Source organism: Narcine bancroftii, chromosome 4 (assembly GCF_036971445.1).
Source record: "Narcine bancroftii isolate sNarBan1 chromosome 4, sNarBan1.hap1, whole genome shotgun sequence".
In the NCBI taxonomy this organism is placed as follows: Eukaryota; Metazoa; Chordata; class Chondrichthyes; order Torpediniformes; family Narcinidae; genus Narcine; species Narcine bancroftii.
In genome coordinates this window covers 223623577-223640648 of record NC_091472.1, presented here as the reverse complement: position 1 = coordinate 223640648, position 17072 = coordinate 223623577, and the positions used below count along the sequence as shown (strand labels likewise).

The following is a 17072-nucleotide window of genomic DNA, read 5'->3' as shown; positions in this document are numbered from 1 at the left end:
ATCATTTGCCAATACAAGGTCCAGTATAGCCCCCTTCGTGGTAGGTCTATCTACGTGCTGCTTCAAGAAATTCTCCGGGATGCCTCTTCTAAGCCTCTGGAACTAATGACATCCCAATCAGTATTGGAAAAATTAAAATCTCCAACTATAAATTAAATGCTCATCCATTGCCCAGTGGCTATTGGGAGACATACAGTATATTTCTATCGGAGTGATTGCACCTTTAGTATTTCTGATCTCTCCCCTCGCTGCCTCAGTAGGTCCCACCATTAGTGCAGCTGCAATACTCTCTCTGATCAGCAATGCTATGCCTCCACCTCTTTTACATCCTTCTCTATCCCATCTCAAAAAAAAGCTCTGGGAACATTGACCTGCCAATCATGTCCCCATCAATTCATAATTCCAAGTACCAATCAGGCTCTAATGTCATTGGCCATACCTATAATACTTCCTACATCAAAAAAATACTTCAGCCCCCTCAGTCTCATTGTGCCCATTCACCCTTCCTGTCCCTTTCAGGTTTGATCCCACTGGCATCTGCCATCCCCTCATCTCCTCTACTTGATGTTTCTAATGTATTCACCCCCCTCCTCCTCTGCCACTCAAATTTAAATCCTACCCAGTTCCATGTGGATACGGGTCTCCCTCTAGTTCAGGTGTAACTGGTCACTCCTTTACAGATCTCACCTTCCCTGGAAGATACCTCAATGATCCAAATATCCAATGAGAGCAAGATTCTTGATTTCTGTCGTATATTCTGACTCACCATTTTCTGTAATTAAGCCAACACAGTTGTGTCATCAGCAAATTTATAGATTGCATCGTAGCCAAACTTGGCTGTACAACTATAGAGGAGAGGGAATAAAGCAGAGGGGTAGACATGTAGCTTTGAGGTGTCGATGTGTGGATGGGTTCCCTAGCTCCTGTCTCAGGATTAATGACCCAAGTCAGTAGGAAAGAATGAGTGGAGGTGCAAGCAACCTACAGACTTCAAGATAAACAAAATGGACAAGACACCCATTTCTGTGCCTGAAAAATACTAACTGTTGAAATAGAGGAAGAGAAAATACAAAAAATTATTTCCAAATACCATTCTGGTTTTAACCCTCATTGATTGTTTATACAGCAGGATACCTACAAATCCCTACAGCAGGATAATGATTTATAAAAGAGCACATAAGCTTCCATCACAATTGCGCAGAGAATACTGAATGTCACAATTGTCTATTACTGTTTGGTTTGTTGATCTTGGTTTATAATTCTTATCTTCAAGCCACAAGTATCAGTAGAAAACCCATGAACACAAAGTTCTACAAGGTTGGAATATCATGTGGCATAGAGCCATACAGAACAGAAACAAGCTCTTCAACCCATCATGTCCAAACAGACCAACAAGTACCCATCTTTACTGATAATATTTACCAGTACTTAGTCTGTAGCTTCCTATGCCTTGGAGATATCAGTGCATTTTGAATATTGAAAGGGTCAGTTTCTCCAGCTATTCAAACAATGGGTTCCAGATTCCAACTCCTCTCTGAATTAAAAGCTTCTTCCTCCGATCCCCTCCAAATCTCTTCTCTTGACTCTAAACCAGTCATTTCGTCCAATCCCTGTTCAGGGAAAAAGTTTTCTATTTTCCACCTAAAACTGCTTGCTCATTGTTCTCAGGAGAGAAACACAATCTATCCTTTCATCACTCATAACTAAAACACTCCATCCCAGCAATCTCTACTTCACCCTCACCAAATTACATGCTTTGTGGAGCGTGGCACAATAAAGATATATCCATAACCTCTGCTGTTACAGCCTGCTCATTTTTCCCAATGCAGCAATGGCCAATACCAGAGGACGTGTGTTTCAAGTCAAGTTTATTATCACCTGATTGCACAAGTACAGCCCAATAAAACAGTATTCTTATGTCCTTGGTCCAAAACATGCAGACACACAACTAGATAATAACACACATACAGACAACAATATATATTCAGGACAACTAATCATATCTACAAATAAATGTTTCATGACTATGAGGGCTTCAAAAGGTTGGTGTGAGCAATTCCTTTGACCATCCAGCATTCTCATTGCCCATGGGAAGAAGCAATTTCTCAGCCTGCTAGTGTTGGCTCTAATCTCTTTCCCAATGGGAGCAGCTGAAAGATGCTGTGTGCAGGGTGAAAGGGGCCTTCAGTGATTTTGTGCGCCCTCTTCAGACAACGATGCCAGTAAATCACATCAATGGGGGAGGTGAAATGGGGAATGGGGGTAGTGGTAGAGAAGTGCATGTATTGCGCTGCATTGATCCATGTTCCATTATAGGCCCTTAGATAAGACAGACAAGCATCCTATGTGCCTTCTTTGACACATTACATCACCATGAAGCCATGTTCAGTGAATGCTAGCTTTCCAGTGACATCAGTGATCCAGCAATGAATAAACAAAACAGACAGCATGTTAGCATAGCGGTTAGTGTTGCGGGTCAACATATTTGCCTTGGCAGGGAAAAGAGCAAGGCTATGAGGAATAGGGAGCCCTGGCTGATAAGGGATATTGATGCTCTGGTCAGTAAAAAGGAATAATCAGTCAGGTAAAGGCAGCTGAGATCAAACCAGTATCCCCCTCGAGTGCAGGATTTACAGAAAGCAGGAAGGGGGACACAAGATGACCTTAGCAGATAAGGCAAAAGAAAATTGTGATACTCTTCACATATCACTGAGAGTAATAAGAGTAACTAATGAAAGATTAGGTATCCTAAAGGATCAGTGAGACTGTCTAAACGTGGAGCCACGGGAGAAGGGAGAGGTCTTAGTTGAATTCTTCTTGTCTGAATTCACCACACTCACAAAAGCTCCGAATACCAAGGAAGAATACAGCAACATCCTGAAACATATTGTTATTACAATGGCGGTGTCTGTTTTCTTGAGATGGATAAATGTAGATAAATGTCCAAGGAAAACCAGGACATTATGAAAAGCAAGGGCAACACAGTTGGTGTAGCAGTTAGCACATTGCCCTTACAGTCCCAGCAATCAGGATCAGACCTGGGTTCAAATCCCATGCTGTCTGTAAAGAATTTGTATGTTCTCTCTGTGTCTGTGTGGGTTTTCTCCGTGGACTCCCGTTTTCTCCCACCCTTCAAAATCATACTGGAGGTGTAGATTAATGGGGTGTAAATTGGATGGCACAGACTTGTAGGGCCAAATTGGCCTGTTACAGTGCTCTATGTCTAAATTTAAATTACTGAGTCTCTGCTCATAAGCATGGGTGAAGTACGAGAAGATTGGAAGGTGGTTAATGTTGTGCTTTTATTTAACAAGAACTGCAAAGCACAACCCAGGGGATTACTGAGTGTAAACCCAAATATTACTGAAGAGGATACTGAGAGATAGGATCTATCTTCATTTGGCAAGCAAAGATTGACTTTGTTCATGGGAGGGAAAACATGCCTCACAAATGCAACAAAGTTTTTTTTTGAAGAGGTGACCAAGAGGATTGGCAAGGTCAGGGCAGAGATGTTTTCTATGTAGATTTCATAAAAGCCTTCGACAAGAGTCATGTGGAAGGCTGATCTGGGATTGTAATCACAGGATCTAGGATGAACTGGTCAGGCCGATACTAAACTTGTGGAAGGTAGGATGGCATTGTTATGAGAGAATCAAGTCCTCTGGTGTGCCCTGCTGCTTGTCAAATATACAAAGGGTGGGACAGTTAGTGCTACGCCTTTACAGTGCCAGTGATCAGGACCATACCAAGGTTCAAATCCCGCGCTATCTGTAAGGAGTTTCTACGTTCCCTGTGTCTGCATGGGTTTTCCCTGGAGGTTCATGTTTCCTCTCACCATGTTGGTTAATAGGGTATATTGAATATTTTATTTTAACTTTTCCAAGACTCATTATAGAACATAGTATTTGAAAATTACAGAGTCTCATTCGATTGCCTAAATCTCACCCCTCTCCTCCGCCTCCCAACTGTTAACATTAAAAAGTCCAAAAAAAAAAGGGTGTTTGAGCTGCCTTCATTAATTAGACCATACCTTGATCTTCAGGAATTCAACACTATTAACCTAACTATATTATTTAAACCTTTTTGGGGAAGTTAATTATATCCTTAAGCCAGTATGATTCAAATAAGGTTGCCATATTTTAACAACCCCATCCTATTTCTGGGGGCACAACTTTGCATTTCCATATTTTAGCGAGTATTAAGTTGGGGGAGTTGGATTCCATGCAACAGCGATACATCTCCTGGGAACCGCTGGTGCGATCCTCATGAACTGGATTTGATAGTTTTGTGCTCAAATAAATACAGTTCTGGTTCCAATGGAAAATCCACTTCAATTTTTGACAAAATTTCTTCCAAGTCAAACCAAAAGGATGTTACTTTCACACACAGCCAGGCTGAATGAATAAATGTTTCAACCTCTATACCACACCTAAAATATGAGTCTGGAGTTTCAAATTTTACCCCATGTAATTTTTGCAGTGTTAGGTATAATTGGTGCATAAAATTGTATTGTACCAATCTAGATCTAATATTAATAAATGATGTCATATTATTAGAGCACAATTTTGACCAATATTGTTCTTGAATCCTGTTCCCCAAGTCCTTCTCCCACCTTTCCCTCAATTTGTGCAAACCCAGATTCAGGCTATTGCTCTGCAATAGGAACTATATCGTAGATATAAATTTACCTGTGATCTCCTTTTGAAGAGGAGCCTCCAGGTCACTACACATTGGCAGGGTCATGGCTGGTCCTAAACTACCTCTTAAAGAAAGATCTTAATTGAAGATGGGGGCGTGGGGCACGTGAAGTCATGAGGAACACCATGCACCCCACCGACCCCTGAGGGATTTACTAAAAAAAAAGTGCATATGAAGATAAGTTAAAAAAATTATTTTAAAGTTACTTTAAAGTGATTATCAGAAAAAGGGATGTCTCTGAAGAAAGAAAAAGCTGTAAATACTACACCAAAAGAAAAACTGGAAGAGAGAAAGGAGAGAGAACACGGACCTACCTTATCATTGAAGCAGGCCTCTGAAGTTGGATCCGGATCCACTGGTGAGGGCCCTAGGGAAGGACCATCCTCCAGAGCCTTCTCTATGGCACCCCGCAAAGATGGTGCCGCTGGAATAACTAAAACAGCTTTGCAAATGCGCGACTCCTCGTGCATGCATGCTGCAGAAGTAAAGAAGCTTGAAAAAAAACTTTACAACTTTTAAAGGGCCACACCAGAGTCTCTACCTCTGAGCAAGAGAGAGACACATCTAACATGGAGAAGACTGACAACTCTGGAAGTGAATAAGGCGAGACATGCTCAGAAGGAAAATCTAAAGGCAAGAAAAAGACAATAAGAGAATGGATAAAATTGACAAACTTTCTGATACACTGGAAAGTAATTTTTAACTGTAGAATTAAAGCAAGTTAGAACTGTTATGACTAAATTGATAAATAATGTTTCACAAAGATTTGAAAAAGCAGAAGAGAAAATTCAAGATGTGTGTGAAGATGTACAAAGGATTGAAGGACAAATGTAAATGAAGATTCAATGACTGCTCTGATTTCTATGAATGAAAAATTGCTTGAGAAAGTTGACATTTTGACGCCTGAAGGTAAAGGTCAAGATATGATTTTTTTTTTCCCAAGGATGGATACTGAAAATGTTTGGAGAAGAGCATTTTGAAAATAAGATTTTGATTGAGAGAGCTCATAGAGCTCTTAGACCAAAGCCAGGTCCTAACCAGAGACCTCGTTCTATCTTGATTAGATTTTTAAACTATCAAGATAGAGAAGATACTTGGTTTAATGATGAAAGGAGCTAGAGAATATGGATCTTTGAATTATGGAGGGGATAAGATTTTCTTTTATCCAGATCTGAGTCAAACTCTTTTGAAGAAAAAAGTTTAACCCGTTTAAGAACGTTTTATATGATAAAGATTATAGATTTGTTCTTCGCTATCCAGCTATGTTGAAAATATTTATGCCAGATCAGCAGAATGTGTGTTTTTACAAATCATATTCAGGCTGAAGAATATGCAAATGGTTTGTCTAAAATTCAAGTAACAGTAGATGATGATTTGTTGAAATAAATTGCTGATGTATAAAAGGGGGTGTATTCTCTCTTTTTTTCTCTTTTAATGGATGAAGAGATTTTGTATGGGGAAGTATTTTCCCCTGGGGATTGGGGGGATGTGATTGTTGATTTCTGACAGCTACACATGTTTTCGTGGTTTGACCACGTCCCATAAAATGGAGGGTGGCCATACTAGTATCTCTGGCATTTTGGGGGGGTGGTGGGGGGGTTATTATATCCTTTTATTTTTATTTTTTATAATAATTTTTTATGTGTTTACTTTGAACAATTTTAATGTTTTTGGATCGCAGACGTTGACGCCAGGGACCAAATTAATTTGTGGGAATCCTTCCTGGATAGGAAGGATTGATAGTGTGGTGGGCCGAGCGGCCGCACAGCTGGACAAGCAGAATCGCCACACTAAGTGGCCAGCACAGAATGGTGCAGGCTTCCCTTCTTTTCCCAGGAGAAGCCCACATTTGCAGACCTATGTGGGTTGACGAAGCGCGTTGCTTCCTTGCTGGCATGTTGCCAGAGACAATAGCTGCAGCACATTAACTTCACTCCCCTTTGTGAGGCGCCCTGACTTCACTTCCCTTTGTGAGACGTACGATTGTTTGAAATAAAAACCAGATGGTAGTTGACTCTTCTCTGGTAAGCTGTGCTTCTTGAGCACTGAGTTAGCACCACTAAATCGGTGACCCCGACAGGTGCTCAATGTGTTTTGAGCCCCAATAGTGAAACAGTGAGCAAGCCTGGAGAATGGATGCCACTACTGCACTGCACACGGTGGCTGTGAAACTGCCCACCTTCTGGCATCACAGACCATATCTTTTTTTTTTTTTTTTAATTTTTTTATTTGCATCACAGACCATATCCATGGTTCCAGGAGACTGAGGCCCAGTTCCACATTAGGAACAGAACATGAAGCCACCAAATTCTGGCATGTAGTCACCTCATTAGATGAAGACTCTGCTGCCAAAGTAGATGATTTTATCAACAAACTGCCAGAAGAGGATCAATACAGTGCTTTTAAGCCATACCTCCTTGCAACTTTCAGGATGTTTGACCTGGAAAGAGGCACACATTTACTCCACCTTGATGATTTGAGGGACAGAAGGCTGTCAAAACTGATGAATAAAATGCTTGCGTTAGCAGATGGCCATTTCAACGGCTTAATGTTCAAGGCAGCCTTCTGAGAATGGCTCCCTCATGACATTGCCCTGTTGTTCTCTTCTGCTGATTTCTCCAAACCAAGGGAAGTGGCGAGGGAGGCAGACAGACTTCACAGGGTACCGCAGCCTCCTGTGGCAATGTTTAAAAAGGCCACCTTGGACAGTCAAGTCAATGCAGCCACCAGTTCTACAGCACTCCACAAGCTACCAAGGAAGAAAAAGCCATTGGAGAACAGTCAGTGGTGTTTCTACCACAGAAAGTGGGGCAGGAATGTGTGCCACTGTGCAGTTACATGGTTGACTCCCAGGGAAACAACAATGCCAGAGACCACTGATGGTCTCAGCGGTTGACGACCAAACAGACCTGTTATATGCCACTGATCAGTCCAAGGGATGCAAACTGCTAGTCAACACAGGAGCTCAGCTCAGTATCTTCCCGCCATCCTCTTACAAGCGGGAATCTCGACTGCCACAAGCCGACTTGTGTGCCACCAATGGCACTACGATTAGGAGTTACAGTACCAAGTTGATACAACTGGGATTAGGCAACACACTTTACCACTGGATTTTCACGCTAGCGGCCATATGACAGCCAATTTTGAGAGCGGACTTCCTGAAGGCACATGACTTGTAGGTAGCCATGAAAGGGCACTATTTGGTTTAAGCCACCACATTCCACACATGTCCACTTTCTTCAGGTCATCAGCTGGCAACACTGCTATGTGTGCAAACACTCACCACCAATGATTTTGTGAACTCATTAGTACTCCTGAACTCTTACACCAGATTTCCATTTAGTCTCGCCACGTCATGGAGTTCAGCAATACATAACCACAACCGGCCCTCCCCTACATTCCAAGGCATGCAGACTTCCCCCTGTCCGGCTACTACAGGCCAAAAAAAAGTTCAAAAACTATGAAGGAACTAGGAACCATCCGAAGGTCCAATAATCCTTGGGCTTCACCACTCCATATGGTGCCCAAAGCATCTTGTGGAGATTACCAACGCCTCAACGGCACAACTATGCCAGATAGATATCCAATACCACACATTCATGATTTCACCGCCAACCTCCACAGCAAATGCATCTTCTCAAAAGTAGACTTAGTAAAAGATTATCAAAAAATCCCTGTCCACCCGGAGGACATCCCTAAATTGGCCATTATTATTCCATTTGGTCATTTTTGAGTTTCTAAGGATGTCTTTAGGCATTAAGAACATGGCTCAGAAGTTCCAACGTTTAATGAATGCCTTTCCTTTTCATCTACCTCGATGACATCTTAGTGGCTAGCGAGTCAATACGAATACAGACAACACCTGTGACAATTGTTCCAGAGGCTTCAGGATTTCAGCCTTGCAAGTGTGCATTTGGCAAACATACAATCGACTTTTTGGGACACAGGATTTCAAAAGCAGGTACAATCACACTTCCAGACAAAGTATCAGCCATTTGGGCCTTCCCAAAGCCCACTACAGTTAAAGGGCTACAAGAATTCCTGGGAATGGTTAACTTTTATAACAGGTTCATCCCAGCAGCTGCCAGGATCATGAAGCCCTTGTTCCACATCCTCACCAGCAAACCTAAAAAAACTGCTCTGGACTACAAAGGCCACAGAAGCATTTGACAAAGCAAAAGAGGTGCTTTCAAAGATGACCATGTTGGACCACCCCCATATGCATGCCCTGCTTGAGCTCACATCAGAAGCATCAGATATCGCCATGGGGGGTAGCCCTAGAACAAAAAATCAGCGGTCACTGGCAACCCCTGGCATTTTTCAGCTGCCACCTACACCCACCCAAATTAAAGAACAGTGTTTTCGACCGGAAGTTTTTGCACTTTAACTGGCCATCAAACATATCAGATATTTTCTCAAGGGCAGGCATTTCACTGCAATTACTGACCATAAGCCTCTAACATTTGCCCTTACCAAGATTACAGAAACCTGGTCGGCGCATCAACAGAGGCATCTAGCCTATATTTCGGAATTTACCTCTGATGTGCGGCATTTGTCTAGTAAAGACAATGTTGTAGTCGATGCCTTGTCCAGGACAGAGATCAAAGTGATTACAGGAGGGCTGGATCTCTGGGCTCTCACAATAACCCAACAAGAGAGCCAAGAGGTACAAGCTTTCCCAACAGCTATTACGAACCTGCTCTTAGCCGACATTCCATTGTGCCCCGACCAGGTGAACATACTTTGTGATTCTTCAAACGGACACCCACAACCAATCATCCCACCGTCTTGGCAGAGGAAACATTTCGACCACATTCACAGCCTGTCCCATCCATCTGTCCACACAACCATCGTTTATGTCCTCAAAATATGTCTGGCATGGCTTAAGGAAGCAGGTCACTTGCTGGGCATGAACATGCCTCTCCTCCCAAGCAGCTAAGGTCCAATGGCCAAGCACCTATGACTCAAAGGTTTCAGCATTTACACATAGACATTGTGGGACCGCCGCCCATGTCCAGAGGTCAACGGTATATATTAATGATGGTTGACCATTTTACCCACTGGCCAGAAGCTACACCAATGATGGACATCACAGCTGAAATGTGTGCTTGGACTTTCCTCCCGACCTGGGTTGGTCGATTCAGAATATAAGTCCATCTAACCTCTGACAGGGGAACTCAGTTTATTTTAACCTTGTGGGCAAACCTGACAAGACTTTGCAGTATGCAATTACACCATACTACGGCATACCACCTGCAAGCTAATGGGCTAGTGGAATCTTTCCACCAGCATCTGAAACAAGCTTTGTGGGCAAGACTTAACGGGCCTCAGTGGGCAGATGAGTTACCGTAGGTGCTGTTGGGTATTAGAACGGCACCCAAGGATGATCTGGAGACACCTTCAGCAGAATTAGTTTATGGCACTCCACTCCTAGTACCAGCAGACATCACTCCTTCTCCAGCCAAAGATAGATCCTCGGTTACAGAGGAATTACAAGAACTAAGAAACAAGATGGGTTCCCTGGCTCCAGTTCCAGCAATTTGTCATGGATCACCGCCTTCACACATTCCTGCTGCTCTAGATTCTATTTCTACGTTTTGTTCAATGTCCATCCCACACTACACTCCTGCAGCAACCTTACATGGGTCCTTATAAAGTGCTGCATCGCAATGGATCAATGGTGCTATTGAACATTGGTGGTCGACCAGAACTTTTTACACAAGACAGATTGAAGCCTGCACACATGGACATTACTGAACCTGTGTATGTCCCACCTCCCAAGCGCCAGGGACGACCTACTAAAATACCCAAAGTTGTGACATTGCAGCCATGCAACAATTCTGGGGGTGATGTGGTGGACCGAGCAGCCACATAGCTTGGACAGGCAGAATCGCCACACTAAGTGGCCAGCACAGAATGGTGCGGGCTCCCCTTCTTTGTCCAGGAGAAGCCCACGTTTGCAGACCCGCGTGGTTGACGGTGCACGATGCTTCCCTGCTGGCATGTTGCCAGAGAGACAATGACTCCACTCCCCTTCGCGAGGGCCCCCGGACTCCACTCCCCTTCGCGAGGGCCCCCGGACTCCACTCCCCTTCGCGAGGGCCCCCGGACTCCACTCCCCTTCGCGAGGGCCCCCAGACTCCACTCCCCTTCGCGAGGGCCCCCGGACTTCACTCCCCTTCGCGAGGGCCCCGGACTTCACTCCCCTTCGCGAGGCATGCAATTGTTTAAAATAAAAACCAGTTGGGAGTTGACTCTTCTCTGGTAAACTGTGTTTCTTGATCTCCGCAGTTAGCATCACTAAAAAAGGATTTTTTTAAATGTATAGATAATAACAAATAAAGCAGTTAAGATTTTGAGTTTTAATATTAATGGGCCCATAAAAAGATATTTTATCTTATTTTAAAAAATTGGGAGTAGTTATTACTTTTTTTTTAAACAAGAGACTCATTCAACTGAAAATCAACTTTTGAAATTGAAAAAGAGATTGGGTAGGTTAAGTAGTTTTTTTTCTACATTTAATTCTAAAGCTAGAGGAGCAGCAATTTTATTTAAAAAAAATTTACCAGTTAAAATCCAAAATGTAATGACAGATCCAGCGGAAGATATGTAATCGTAAATTGTCAGATATTTTCTGAATGGGCTTTGTTAAATACATATGCACCTAATACAGAAGATCAGAAATTTATAGAAGATACTTCTTTGAATTTAGTAACTGTACATGAAAATGTTTTAGTAGGTGGCAATTTTAATTTGTGTTTGGAAACTTTGTTAGATAAATCATCGAAAACTATAGTTAAATCAAAAGGGGCCAAAATATTGTTATCATTAACGAAAGATTTTAATTAATTGATATATGGAAGAAGGATTCATCCTAAAGATTGGGATTACTCTTTTTATTCTAGTAGATTTGATACTTATTCTAGAATTGATTTTTTTCTTGCTGTCAACTCAAAATCAAGAGTCCTAAATGTTGATTAAAAAACCAAGAATATTATCTGACCATTCTCCATTGCTGATTGAATTGGAATTTGCTGAAAAACACTCAGTGTACTGATAGAGATTACATTCTTTATTACTGAAGAGGGAAGATTTTTGACTTTTTAAATGAGACAACATATAGAATTGTTTAGTGATATTAGCTTACATTCAACAGAAGATGTGTTTATTATTTGGGATGTGTTGAAATCTTATTTAAGACGAAAAATTATAAGTTGTACTTCAAAACTTAAAAAGGATTATATGAAGGATACAGATAAATTAAAAAAGGAAATAACAACATTGGAAAAAGAAATTCAAGAATCGTCTGAGAAGAAATATAGAACTTTAGTTCATAAGAAATTACAATATAATACAATGTTAACCTATAAAACAGAGAAAATAATATTACAGTCTTAGAAATATTATGACTAGGAGAACGATCGCATAAAGTTTTAGCTTGGCAATTAAAAGTTGAACAATCCTTGAGAACAATTAATGCAATACTACAGAATTATAACGAAGTGACATTCAAACCACAAAAAAATGTATTTAAGGAATTTTATGAAAAATTATATACATCTGAATCATTACATGATGAGATGAATATTTATCACAAATGGTATTACCACAAGTAGATTAAAATGGCTTAGACGGTCCTTTACTGAACATGAGGTTTATGATGCACCACCTCACTGACAAAAGACAAAGGAGGACAAACCCAACACCCAACCCCAACCAACCAATTTTCCCCTGCAACCGCTGCAACTGTGCCTGCCTGTCCCACATCGGACTTGTCAGTCACCAACAAGCCTGCAGCAGACGTGGACATACCCCTCCATAAATCTTCATCCGCAAAGCCAAGCCAAAGGGAATAGTTTACAAAATAATAAATCCCCAGGAGAAGACAGGTTCGCAGTTAAATTTTATTAAGAATTTAAAGACTTGTTGATTCCTTTATTAATTAAAGTAATAGAAAAAGCCTTTAAATTGCATCATCTTCCAGAAACTTTCTCCCCAGCGATAATTAGTTATTCTAAAAAAGATAGAGATCCATTAAAACCAGCTTCATATAGACCTATATCATTATTGAATGTTGATTTATAAAATTATAGCAAAATTATTAGTGAATAGGATTAATAATCATCTTCCTGAATTGATAAATATGGACCAAACGGATTTGTTAAAAAATGGACAAACTTCTGAAAATATAGCAAGGTTAAGTATAATTAATTTAGCGCAGAAAAAAAATGGATGTAATAGTGGCTTTAAAGGCAGACAAAGCTTTTGATAGGTTAGAATAGGATTTTTTTATTCAAGTTTTTGAGTAAATTTGGTTTCCGTATGAATTTCATAAATTGGATTAAGGCATTATATAGAAATCCTAAAGCAAAGGTATTAACAAATGGACAGATATCTCAATCTTTTAACTTAACTAGATCTAGTAGAAAAGGATGTCCTTTATCACCAGCTTTGTTTGCTTTAGCTATAGGGTCACTTGCACAAAAGATTCGTGATGACCAACAATTGAAAGGGTTTGTAATAAATCAGATTGAACATAAAATTAGTTTATTTAACTCAACCACAATCATCATTGGCAAGACTAAATAGTCAGTTGTTAGAATATGGGAAAGTTTCAGGGTATAAAATAAACTGGGATAAAAGTGAAGTAATGGAATTGGTACAAGGAGACTATTCACAATGTCGACAAGAAGTTCAATTTAAATGGACAGCTAAGATTAAATACTTAGGTATATGTATTGATAATAATTTTAAAGATTTATATGAACTAAATTATATTCAAATATTTTAAAAGATAGATGAAGATTTAAAGAGATAGGTTAATTTGCCTCTTACATTAATCTGGAGAGATAATTGTATTAAAATGAATATGTTTTCAAGAATTCAATATTTATTTCAAACTTTACCTATTTCAATACCTCAAAAATATTTTCAAGATTTAAATAAACAAGTTAGGAAATTTCTTTGGAAAGGGAATATGGTAAGAAAATCATTAGAAAAGTTAACATGGAAATATGAACAAGGGGGACTACAACTTCTTAATTTTAAGAATTATGATAAGACAGCACAGTTAAGATTCTTAGTTTCCTTGTTTGTAAAAACTAAACCATCCTCGGTGGAAAATGAATTAAATAAATTTGGTGAATTTATACAAGAGTTTATTTATAAATGGAAACCAAAATTAATAACAATGCTCCAATATTAAAACATTTGCTTAATATTTGGAATAAAGTTAAATTAGAAATTGATGGAAACCTTCTCTCCTTTAAAAAAACTATTAATTAATCCTTTTAATTTTTTTCAAAATATAATCCTTTTTTAAATATTTGTAATAACAAAGGATTTTTAAAATTGGGAGATTGTTCTGATAATGATAGATTGATGTCTTTTGACCAATTAAGAATCAAATGTGATATTCCTTGTAATATGTTATTTTCAATTAAGAGCCTATTTAAGAGAGAAATAGGACATGATATGGTTTTAAAAATCTTATAAATTTGGAACAAATTCTAGTGGATGGAATGATTAAAAAATTTTTTTATCTCAAAAGCATGTACCTTGTTACAATAACAAGGACCTAAAGTAGGTTTGTATAATTCAAAAGAAAGATGAGAACAAGATTTGACAAGATTTATGTATAGAAGTTGTGTCTAATAATATTAATGTAACATAATAGATTACTTCATTATAATTTGTTTTTACATTAATTGTACATTACATGTACGAAGGCGAAGGGTAGACGGCGGCGGCCACGATACGGGCAGGAGCAAGGGGGAGATGGCGGCCCCGGCCTCGGTCGAGTGAGGCAGGCGGAGGCCCCGGTCCGGACAGGGAGTGGGAGGCGGCGGCCCCAGTCCAGGCACAGGGAGAGCAGCAGCGGCCCCGGCCCCGGTCCGGGCGAAGGGTAGACGGCGGCGGCCCCGATACGGGCAGGAGCAAGGGGGAGACGGCGGCCCCGGCCTCGGTCGTGTGAGGCAGGCGGAGGCCCCGATATGGGCAGAGAGTGGGAGGCGGCGGCCCCAGTCCGGGCACAGGGAGAGCAGCAGCGGCCCCGGCCCCGGTCCCGGTCCGGGCGAAGGGTAGACGGCCCCGGTCCGGGCGAAGGGTAGACGGCGGCGGCCCCGATACGGGCAGGAGCAAGGGGGAGACGGCGGCCCCGGCCTCGGTCGAGTGAGGCAGGCGGAGGCCCCGGTCCGGGCAGGGAGTGGGAGGCGGCGGCCCCAGTCCAGGCACAGGGTGAACTGCGGCGGCCTCGGCCCCGGTCCGGGCAGTATGGACCGACCTAGGAGGGGAGGCAGACCCCTCCAGCCCGGGTAAGAAACCTGCATAGGAGAAGGCCACTCCGATATAAAACCTACGACCCAAGGACCTCGCTGCCACGTCCCAGCTTGCTTGGCCACGGCACACGAACCATGGGTGTAAAGGGTGGGGCCAGTACTGCGCGCACTGCACTCCACCTAAAAGCTCCTTTGCGCAGGCCCGAGGACAGGTCCACGTCCTCCCCCTCCACGTCCTCCCCCTCCACGTCCTCCCCCTCCACGTCCTCCCCCTCCACGTCCTCCCCCTCCACGTCCTCCCCCTCCACGTCCTCCCCCTCCACGTCCTCCCCCTCCACGTCCTCCCCCTCCACGTCCTCCCCCTCCACGTCCTCCCCCTCCACGTCCTCCCCCTCCACGTCCTCCCCCTCCACGTCCTCCCCCTCCACGTCCTCCCCCTCCACGTCCTCCCCCTCCACGTCCTCCCCCTCCACGTCCTCCCCCTCCACGTCCTCCCCCTCCACGTCCTCCCCCCTCCACGTCCTCCCCCTCCACGTCCTCCCCCTCCACGTCCTCCCCCTCCACGTCCTCCCCCTCCACGTCCTCCCCCTCCACGTCCTCCCCCTCCACGTCCTCCCCCCTCCACGTCCTCCCCCTCCACGTCCTCCCCCTCCACGTCCTCCCCCTCCACGTCCTCCCCCTCCACGTCCTCCCCCTCCACGTCCTCCCCCTCCACGTCCTCCCCCTCCACGTCCTCCCCCTCCACGTCCTCCCCCTCCACGTCCTCCCCCTCCACGTCCTCCCCCTCCACGTCCTCCCCCTCCACGTCCTCCCCCTCCACGTCCTCCCCCTCCACGTCCTCCCCCTCCACGTCCTCCCCCTCCACGTCCTCCCCCTCCACGTCCTCCCCCTCCACGTCCTCCCCCTCCACGTCCTCCCCCTCCACGTCCTCCCCCTCCACGTCCTCCCCCTCCACGTCCTCCCCCTCCACGTCCTCCCCCTCCACGTCCTCCCCCTCCACGTCCTCCCCCTCCACGTCCTCCCCCTCCACGTCCTCCCCCTCCACGTCCTCCCCCTCCACGTCCTCCCCCTCCACGTCCTCCCCCTCCACGTCCTCCCCCTCCACGTCCTCCCCCTCCACGTCCTCCCCCTCCACGTCCTCCCCCTCCACGTCCTCCCCCTCCACGTCCTCCCCCTCCACGTCCTCCCCCTCCACGTCCTCCCCCTCCACGTCCTCCCCCTCCACGTCCTCCCCCTCCACGTCCTCCCCCTCCACGTCCTCCCCCTCCACGTCCTCCCCCTCCACGTCCTCCCCCTCCACGTCCTCCCCCTCCACGTCCTCCCCCTCCACGTCCTCCCCCTCCACGTCCTCCCCCTCCACGTCCTCCCCCTCCACGTCCTCCCCCTCCACGTCCTCCCCCTCCACGTCCTCCCCCTCCACGTCCTCCCCCTCCACGTCCTCCCCCTCCACGTCCTCCCCCTCCACGTCCTCCCCCTCCACGTCCTCCCCCTCCACGTCCTCCCCCTCCACGTCCTCCCCCTCCACGTCCTCCCCCTCCACGTCCTCCCCCTCCACGTCCTCCCCCTCCACGTCCTCCCCCTCCACGTCCTCCCCCTCCACGTCCTCCCCCTCCACGTCCTCCCCCTCCACGTCCTCCCCCTCCACGTCCTCCCCCTCCACGTCCTCCCCCTCCACGTCCTCCCCCTCCACGTCCTCCCCCTCCACGTCCTCCCCCTCCACGTCCTCCCCCTCCACGTCCTCCCCCTCCACGTCCTCCCCCTCCACGTCCTCCCCCTCCACGTCCTCCCCCTCCACGTCCTCCCCCTCCACGTCCTCCCCCTCCACGTCCTCCCCCTCCACGTCCTCCCCCTCCACGTCCTCCCCCTCCACGTCCTCCCCCTCCACGTCCTCCCCCTCCACGTCCTCCCCCTCCACGTCCTCCCCCTCCACGTCCTCCCCCTCCACGTCCTCCCCCTCCACGTCCTCCCCCTCCACGTCCTCCCCCTCCACGTCCTCCCCCTCCACGTCCTCCCCCTCCACGTCCTCCCCCTCCACGTCCTCCCCCTCCACGTCCTCCCCCTCCACGTCCTCCCCCTCCACGTCCTCCCCCTCCACGT

At 44.9% G+C, this 17072-nt stretch overlaps 1 protein-coding gene across 1 annotated transcript in view; it reads right to left on the bottom strand.

Annotated features, from left to right (window-relative positions):
- cps1 (carbamoyl-phosphate synthase 1, mitochondrial) overlaps positions 1–17072 on the bottom strand; it is a 169270-nt gene that overhangs the window by 134512 nt on the left and 17686 nt on the right. The gene's annotated exons all lie outside the window — the stretch shown is intronic.